We start from the raw sequence: 9,386 nt of genomic DNA, 5'->3' as shown, positions 1-9,386 counted from the left end.
CAAGGTGGGGACTAGTAGAGGGTGTTTGTGCCCTGGAGTCCAGGACACAAGTGGAAAATTCGGGCTTTGATAGGGGCATGGGCTCTTCCTGACTGGAGGGTTACTGCACAAGATGGTTGGTAGATACGGAGAGAAGATAGCTGCTCTCCTTTCCTCACGAAGTAGGAGGAAGTAGGTAGCTTGAGTGTGTTGAGAAGGTAAAACTTCTCTAAGTTATATACTGAGCTTTCGCCCAAAATGAGGTCTGCTGCTGTAGCACCATCTAAACTCCTGTAGCTGTTAGTCTACAATAACCCGGCAGCCTCAGGGGAAATCAGTCAGTCAACAACCTGAATTGAGTGGTCTCTGCAAGGGGCGACACTAGGCTGGATACTCTAAAGAAATACGGGAACAACAAGCAAGTTGACTGCTTTGTTTAAGGTTATTAAGGATTTATTAGGATGGAAAATTCCAAAAAATGATTAAAAATCTAAGAAATGGAAAACCAGAGAAGGCCTTTGCAATGTACAGATTAGGCAGCTGCCTGGGTCCCCACTTCTAAGGCCCTTTCAGGGGTCAGAGTTACAAAAATTTTTATTGTATAGTTTCATTTCTTACATTTTGTACCAATTCTAATTTAACATCAGAGGATTGTCTTTCCTTATCTTCTATTTGCATTTCTTTTCCCTTACACTGAAAATCTTGGTTCCTTAAAATATCAACATATTTAGGTATTTGCTTTTTCTTGCAACAATTATTTGGTTTCAAATTACAATTCTAATATAACCACTAATAGTAAACCTACTGAGCGAAGTTTAAGATCATTTTGCAGTTCTTTTTGTCCTTAGAATACGTCTTGCACAGGATATCCACTCAGAGTACTGTGTTCAAAAGTTTTCTGAAATCTGTCTTTTCTCTGTATGGGTATGGAATCAATTTGTGTATAGTTGGGTTCTTTTGATTTTGTTCAATTTCAGTGTTTTCCTCTTTTTTTCCCTTTTTGGGTTACTTTTTAAAAAATATGTAAAATTTGTAATATATGTAAAGTCAAAACGATACGACAAGGTATATTTAAGAAGTCTTGCTTCCAAACACATCCAAAATGAAGTCTAAAGTCAAGGCTGGTTCCTTCTTGGGGGCTCGGAGGGAGGGTCTGTTCCGTGCCTCTCTCCCAGCTCCTTGTGGTTGCCGGCAACCTGTGGTGTTTCTTGGCTTGTCGAAGCATTACCCCAGTCTCTGCCTCCATCTTCGCATGGCCTTCTTCCTTGTGTGTTTGTCTTTGTGTCCAAATTTCTCTCTTCTTGTAAGGACGTGAGTCATTGGATTAGGGTCCATCCTAATGCAGTATGACTTTATCTTAACTTGATTACATCTGCAAAGACCCTGTTTCCAAAAAAGGTCATATTCACAGGTCCTGGACATTAGGCCTTCAGCATATCCTTTTGGAAGACACAATTCAACTCATAACACATATTATATGTAATACTCTACAACTTAACATTTTTCACTTATGAATATTTCCTAAAAACTTACGTGATATCAGTTCACAGAAGTCTTCCTCATTTTTTAAAATGGATGCATAAGACTCCATTATTTTATTCAACCAGTCATCTACTGACAGATGTTTCGGTTCTTTCCAATCTTTTGTTGCTGCAAGTAATGATTCATTAGTCTTTCATATTTGGGGAAGTGTATCGTCAGTGGAATTGCTGAGTCAAAGGATAAATGCAATGTAGCTAGATATTGCTAAATTCCTTTCCACTGGAATTGTACCAGTTTGCACTCCCACTAGCAATGCCTGAGGGTGCCTCTTTCTTTATTACTTGCCATCACAATATTTCTTTGAGTTTTTGGATTTTTGACAATCTGGATAGGTGAAAAATGGTACCGTCCAGTAATTTTAATATGCCTTTCTCTTATTATGAGTGAAGGTCAGCCTTTTTTTCATGAGTTGAAGGACCTCTGCTTTCTTTTTCTTTGAACTCTCTGTTCACATCTTTTCCCCATTGATATTTGGTCTTTCTGCTTCCAGTTTTTAAGAGCTCTTTATCAATTGGGTGATTGTGATATAATTTTGTGATTTAAATTGCAGGTATTTTCCTCTAGGCTTTTAATTTGTGACTTTTGCTTTGAAAAAGTTCTTTTTATTTTACATAGTCAGATTTGTCAATATTTTAGTATTTTCTTTAATGCTTCTAGATTTGTATTCATAGTTGAAAAAGCTTTTCTTACTCCCAGTTTATAAACAACCAAAAGAGGAAAAAAGGAAAAAGGAAAAAGGAAATGTGAAAGTAGAAAATAATAAAATAAAAAACAGAGAAATGGTGATCCCAATGAATAAATTTAACAAATTAAGATAGATAAACCACTAGCTAACCCACTCAAAAATAATTAAGAAAGCACAAATATACATAATAAGAAATACAAAGGAAAATAGAAGAATCACAGGAGACTATTTTGCTTAATTATCTGCAAATAAATTTGAAAATTCATGTGAAATGAATCATTTTTCTAAAAAAATACAATTTAATGAAATTAGTAAATTAAAAATTTAAACATTAAATATTAAAAACTTAAGAAAAAGGAAAAAGTTATCAAAATGGTAGGCTCCCAAAGAGCACCAGGCCCAGAGGACTTCACAGGCCCGTTTTACCAAATCTTACAGAATGGATAGCCTCTATTGCTTTTGAAATTGTTCTGGAGCAGAGGCAAAAAGAGGAAAAGTGTCCAAATTCTAACACTAAAAACAGCATATACTTATTACCAAAAACAGACAACAATAGCACAAAAAGACTACTGGAAAAAATCAATTATGAATATTGACACAAAAAATGTTTATCAAAGTTTTAGAAAACTGAATCCAGTAGCACCTTAGAAAATCAAAAGCAAAATAGGTTGTTTTCCCCCTAGGATCATAAGAATGATTCAATATTATTCACTATGTTAGGTGGTGGTTGGGTACAGTTGGTTGGCTCACTCAGCATCTTTTCGTTCTCTTTGTATTGTGTTATTCTAAACTGCATAGGCTGAAAAAGCTCAGAATCATCATTTCCCAGGCTCCCTTACAGCTAGGGTCCTCAATGTAAATTATGTTTTGCCAATCAGAAGCACAAGTGGGAAACTTGACTTCAGAACTCTGATTAAATAGAGAAAGAGGTGGTGTCTGTGGCATACGTTTCCCTGGGGTAGATTATAGCAGAAATGGTGACACTCTGGAGCTGACAGTTCTACCATCAGTTTCCTGATCCACAGGTGACAAATAAGAAGTTGTGTTCCTGGAGCTAAGAATTCTGGGTACCTGGGTACCACTGCTCATTCCCAGATCACATTAAGATGGTGTGCTCCTGGAGCTAACAGATAAGAGTGGAACTACCTGACTGTGGCAGAGGGAGCAGGTCTCTTGGTGGGCCAGTTCTGCAGTGTGGTTCTGAGAGCATGCTCCTCCAGCTCTCCATTGATTTGTAAGCAGTTCATTCCCTGTATTAAATTCCTTTCTGTTTTCTGCAACTGAACTCTGGCTGACAAAGTAGATTAAAAGAGAAAAACAATTGTGTGATTTTTTTCCAAATATGCTGGAAAGGGATTTGACAAATTTCAACATCCGTACTTGATTTTTTAAAATCTTTGTAAAATAGGAAAGATAGATATTTCTTAAAAGCCAGCATTATATTTAATGAGGAAACCCTAGAAGCATTCCCATTAAAGTCAACAGCAAGACAATTATATCTATAGTCACCATTATTATTTAGCATAGTTCTAGGGGTTTAACCAATGCAATCAGACAAGACAAAGACATAAGAGGTATAAACATTTAAAGAGAGGAACATTTATTTCTATTTACAGATAACTGTATACCTGGGAAACCCAAGAAACTCAGTTACAAATCTATTGCAAACAATATGAGAACTTATGAGATGGCTGGATACAAAATCAGTGTGTAAAAATCAACTGCCTTTGTCTAGACAAACAACAACCTGTGAGAAACATAATGGATATATGTAAATTATACTTCAATAAAAAAAGAAAGAAAACGTAATGGAAATAAAGACCCAAATTGCAATAGCAAAAAAGAAAATACCTAAAAATAAACTGAAACGGTGTTTGATAAAGGGGATGTTTGAAATTAGTAACTCTTTCAGAGAGGACTCGTGGAAGGTTGACTTTCATACCCATGCATGTCGAAAAACGCTTTTATTTGCTCCCATCTGAGGGAGAGTTTGCCTCAAGAGAAAACTACATAGAAAGAAATTTTCCTCAGAACATTGAAGATATCATTCTGTTGTCTCTTCTATCCAGTATTGCCACCGAGAAGTCTAATATCAATCTGATTCTTGTCCATCTGTAGCTAATCTGTTACTTCACTTTGGAAGCTCTTTAAAAAGCAAAAAAGCAGATCAGTTATCAATTTACTGTGAGAGATTTGAGCAGAACTCAAGGCCTGCCGAATCCAACAGAGCACCGGAATGTTCTCTCCATCACACCTGATACCATAACGCCTTCTTGCTGTGGATAGTATAAGTATCAAAATGTAAGCAAAATTAATTTTCAACCAATTCAGCTCACATTCTTTAATGATTTCATACCAATGGAATTTGAGAACTTCACCTTTCTTAAGCTATATAAAACTGCATTTCCATTTTTATCCACCAGATGTCACCCAGGAAACAATAAACAACTGTGCAGAATCATTTGATTCTTTGCAAAAGAAAAATATTTTCATCTTTTATGCATGAAAATTAGAATGTTCTTGTTATGATGTATCAGCAATAGGGTAGGAAGGCACATACTAGTTGAAACCCTGGCAGATAAATAAAAACATGCTCACATTCAAACTCAAATATAGTCAACTGAGGTTTAGTCTCTTCAATAGATTCAGTTTCCCAAATTACATACTAAATCTGAGTTCTTTTTAGTGAAAATTGTTAGACCACTTTTTAATACTACCAATTTCTATATGCTACAAACAGTTTAAAAGAAAAAAATCCTCGGGGCTGGCCCTGTGGCTGAGTGGTTAAGTTCGCACACTCTGCTTCCGCAGCTCAGGGTTGTGCTGGTTCCAATCCTGGAGCGCGGACGTGGCACCACTCATCAGGCCATGCTGAGGCGGTGTCCCACATAGCAGAGCCAGAAGGACCTACAACTAGAATATACAGCTATGTACCAGGGGGCTTTGGGGAGAAGAAGAAGGAAAAAAAAAAGGACGATTGGCAATAGATGTTAGCCAAGATGCCGATCTTTAAAAAAAAAAAAAAAGCTCAACTGCTTACACCAGAATGCAAACCAAAAGAATACACACTAATAACTTTGAAGTTCATGAACGAGTTTTTCCCAACCACTTCATTCAGTCTTCTCTTATCTGTCATGCCCTAATGTGAGCAACAAGACTCCTTAAATGACCTGGAACCCTCCATGATCTGGCCCAGACCACCTTTCCTGCATTCCTCTTTTTCTTTCCTGGTTCTCCAGCTACTCTGGGCTCCTTTCAGATCCCCGAATGTGCAGTATCCCTTTGCATACGTTAGCAGTGCCGTCTGGAACGAGCTTCTAACACTCTCTTTATCTTACTAGTTATGATCCTTCTGGACACGGTTTGATTGTCAGTTCCCAAGGAAGCCTTCCTTGGCCACGTCCAGCCCCATCTAGATTTGGATCTCCTCTAATCTGTTTTTCCTTCATAACAGTCGTCACCATTTGTTATTATCTATTTGTGTAATGATTTGATCTAGAGAGTCACCTCCATGAGTCACCCCCGTATCTCTGCCATGTGGTTCATAGTAATACTTAATAAATATTTGTTGAAAGAAAGAATCATTGCATAAAGATTGCAATGTTGGTATACCTCTGCTATTAAAACGCAAGCTCCATAAAGGATGATCTTTGTTCTGCTCACTGTTGCATCCTTAGCCTGAAACAGAACCATCGCAGCATCAACAAATATTGTTAAATGAGCCTATAAATAAATGAATGACTATATAGTTTCTAAACCGAAGATTAGGACATATTTGGACAAGTATTTGAAAAGAGGACTAACCTTAGACATATGGGACAGAGGGCTGCCAAATATGGGAGCAATTAAATGTCTTTTCTTAACAACTGTTTTTGTCCACTGGTGAAGTAGTATGTGGATGCCAAAAACTTGGTCATCTATGAGGCAAGTTCTAGGAGAAATTACACTTTACTTAATTTTCTAGTAGAAATTTAATTTCTCAGCACCCTCACTCACTCACTCAGGAACCAAGCAAACATGACACTGAACCTTTTCGTAGGGTTTTCTTCCTACCTAGGGAAATTACAGGGAGTTTTCAGCTCTGAGGGTGCAGTGCCCTTACGACTATCTCACAGGTAAGTGGAAGGGTGGAGCAGCTCCTCTACCCAGAGAGGGGATAGGATAGAGGATTTCTTCAGGCACTGCCACACACGGCACGGGACCTTGATTGGAATTGTTCAGTCAGTTATTCCATGAATATTCATTTTCTCAGCAACTTTTTATTGCATAATCATTATGTGCCAGTTACAATGCTTGAATCGAGGGCTACAAGGTCAAATGAGACATGGTCTTTGCCCTCGAGAAGCTTACCATCTTTTAGGGAAGACAGGCCAATAGACCAATAACTGAAGTCTGGTGTAGCCCATAAGCATGATGCACAGGGTATTATAGGAATACAAAGCTCGACATCAATTAGAGATGTGGTTGGGGGTCCTCAGGAGAGTCTCCTTAAAGAGGAGACACCCAAGATTAGTTTTCAAGGACAAGAAGCATTTGACTGTCTTAATAAAGGAAGAGCAAATGGCTTCTTAGAAGAGAAAATAACCTGAGGGAGGGCACAGAGACATGCTGTAACAAAGCATGAAGCCGTGTCAGCTAGAAGCTAGGAGACTCTTAGTGAATCTGAGAGTTGACAAGTTAATTCCTCCACCCCCACTCTCACAACCCAATCTCCCAATGAATAATTCTTTTTTTATGCACATAAGGCAAAAATAAATTAGAGATAGTAGACATGAAGTTTTCAACACAAAAACTTTACAAATCAGCATGAGGTTCTATCACTAGTTTTCGAGGGAAAATAATTGGAGCTGGCCACAGAGACCAGGCAAAGACCCTAGTGAGAATATATTGCATCTGCAATAAGATGCTCTTGTAGCCTGAGTTCCGTTTAGAAACCAGAGCCTAAAGGAAAAGCTTATGAGCTGCCACTTTTTAGGGAGGTGCAGTCTCAGGGGAGCAGGAGTGAGGCAGAGGGGAGTGAGGCAGAGGCAAACGTGAGGGGGCCTTGAGTGAGCCTGTTATTGGTAGCAAGTACAGTGAATGCTCCATCTCATGGGATGTGTTCAGTAAGACCAAATAAACTACTGCATCTCAAGGCAGACCATCAGGAGAAAGGAAGGGAAGATAATTTATCTGCCAGCTCTTTCCCACTCCCCCTGTCCCCTTGGGCAAGAGTTTGCCCCCTGGGGCATTAACTCACCTGGAAAGGTGTGACTCCGTCTCTCCAGGCGCCTGGGGGAGGCTGAGGTTAAACTACTTCACTGAAGGGGACCTCTGTCGTACTTTTTGGACATCCATTACATTTGGACCCATTTTATATTTGGAGAATGTACTAATTTCAAAGAGTTTGTGCTCCCGAGAATTCAGAAATTTTCTTGACATGTTAGATTTGGGGATATAGGGTCTAGGTTCTGCCAATCAGTCCCAACTGACTGAGACCTCCATGCGGAAGTGAGCGAGGTACCTCAAGGAATCCGTTGTGGCAGGGAGAGGGAGAGGTGGCAACTTGCAGAGACGGTGGCCAGAGGTTCTAGCAGCAGCTTCTGGTGTCCACCAGTGGGGGCAAGAGCTGGGCTGTCTGTACCTACCGACAGTGGGGTGTCCCCTGGAGCCATCCCCAGGAGCATGTGGCTCCTTGTCTCAGAGCATCTATGGTTGATTCTCTGGCCCTTATTGAGATTCTGAGAACTACTTCAAACCTTTAATAAAATTCTTTTTTTTTGCTTACACGAGCTACAGTGGGGTTTGTTTCTGAAATCCAGAACCTTGAAAGATTCACGCAGCCTAAAAATAAATTTTGAGTTGTCTTCAAGTTATGACATACTTCTAATCCTAGATCTGTTCGTGTACATGGAACACATCTCATTAATTTCTATTCCATATCCTACAATCATAGAATTCTAGAATCTTAGGCAGAGAAGGGTCCTTTTAGAGACTATTTTATCACTCAGCTTTGGCTTTGAGTAAATTTGCATACCATACCCATTTGAGGGAGCTGTGTTTCTCCTGAAACACACAAACCAAAAGGTAATTTACACTGGCTGAAATGTCTTTGTGCCAGTCATCCAATGAGTAGGGCTGAGAAGGCACTCTTGGGAAATTTTATTTATGCGAGAGACAGGTGAAGAGCCTGCAGGCTGTAACCTAATTTAGTCAGACCCTTCTGGTAGAAAAAAACAGTGACCTATATATCAGTAATTTTCTTGCAATATCTAGTGAAATCAGGTCACTATTTCCAGCCCTAACTTTGTTCCCTGGTCTCTTAACATTTAGGTATGTCACAAATTTCCTTTTGATAAGGTTGATTAGTAAGTTTGTAGGAAAAGCAAAAGTTTAAGTCAAAATCCACAGGAATTTTTGGAAAGTGTCACTCCATAAAGTATCCACGTATGTCCCAGGTATGCCTCAGCTGTATTACACTACGATCAAAAATTATTAGAATTGTTATGGTAATTTTCTTCCTTTTAGCACAGAGAGAAGAATTTGGTGAAACTTTCTTTAGATTCAGTTTAATTTCCCTCTTCAGTGGAAGGTTATAATGACCAATGGGCAACGAGTTTGATCTTTGATTTAGAACTATTTATTCCCCAAGGATGGCTGGTAAGTGAGTGGGTGTGAGTGTTAGGTTGGGGGCGGTATTAGAATCACCAAGGGACACTATCCCCATTCTCTTCCCCCATGGTTCTCATATGCTACCCTTTAGGTTAGGATAGCAAAGAAACAGAGCTCTGTATTGGGTTTAGTTCAGACCAGAAACTTTTTTTTTTTTTTTTGAGGAAGATTAGCCCTGAGCTAACCGCTGTCAATCCTCCTCTTTTCACTGAGGAAGACTGGCCCTGAGCTAACATCCATGCCCATCTTCCTCTACTTTATATGTGGGACGCCTACCACAGCATGGCTTGCCAAGCGGTGCCATCTCCGCACCCAGGATCTGAACCAGTGAACCCCCAGCTGCCTAAACGGAACATGCGCACTTAACCACTATGCCACTAGGCTGGCCCCAGACCAGAAACATTTTAATGCAAGACGTGTTAGCTAGCAAGATGGCCCTGTGCAGTCCAGAGAACTCTGCCCCAAATAGAACACATAGAAATATATTTTAAAATAATCTACCCTGGTCACAAAAGGGGATACAAGGCAA

This window comes from Equus przewalskii, chromosome 13 (genome assembly GCF_037783145.1).
Source record: "Equus przewalskii isolate Varuska chromosome 13, EquPr2, whole genome shotgun sequence".
Taxonomy (NCBI): Eukaryota; Metazoa; Chordata; class Mammalia; order Perissodactyla; family Equidae; genus Equus; species Equus przewalskii.
The sequence above is the reverse complement of the archived record's forward strand: the minus strand, read 5'-3'. Positions refer to the sequence as shown.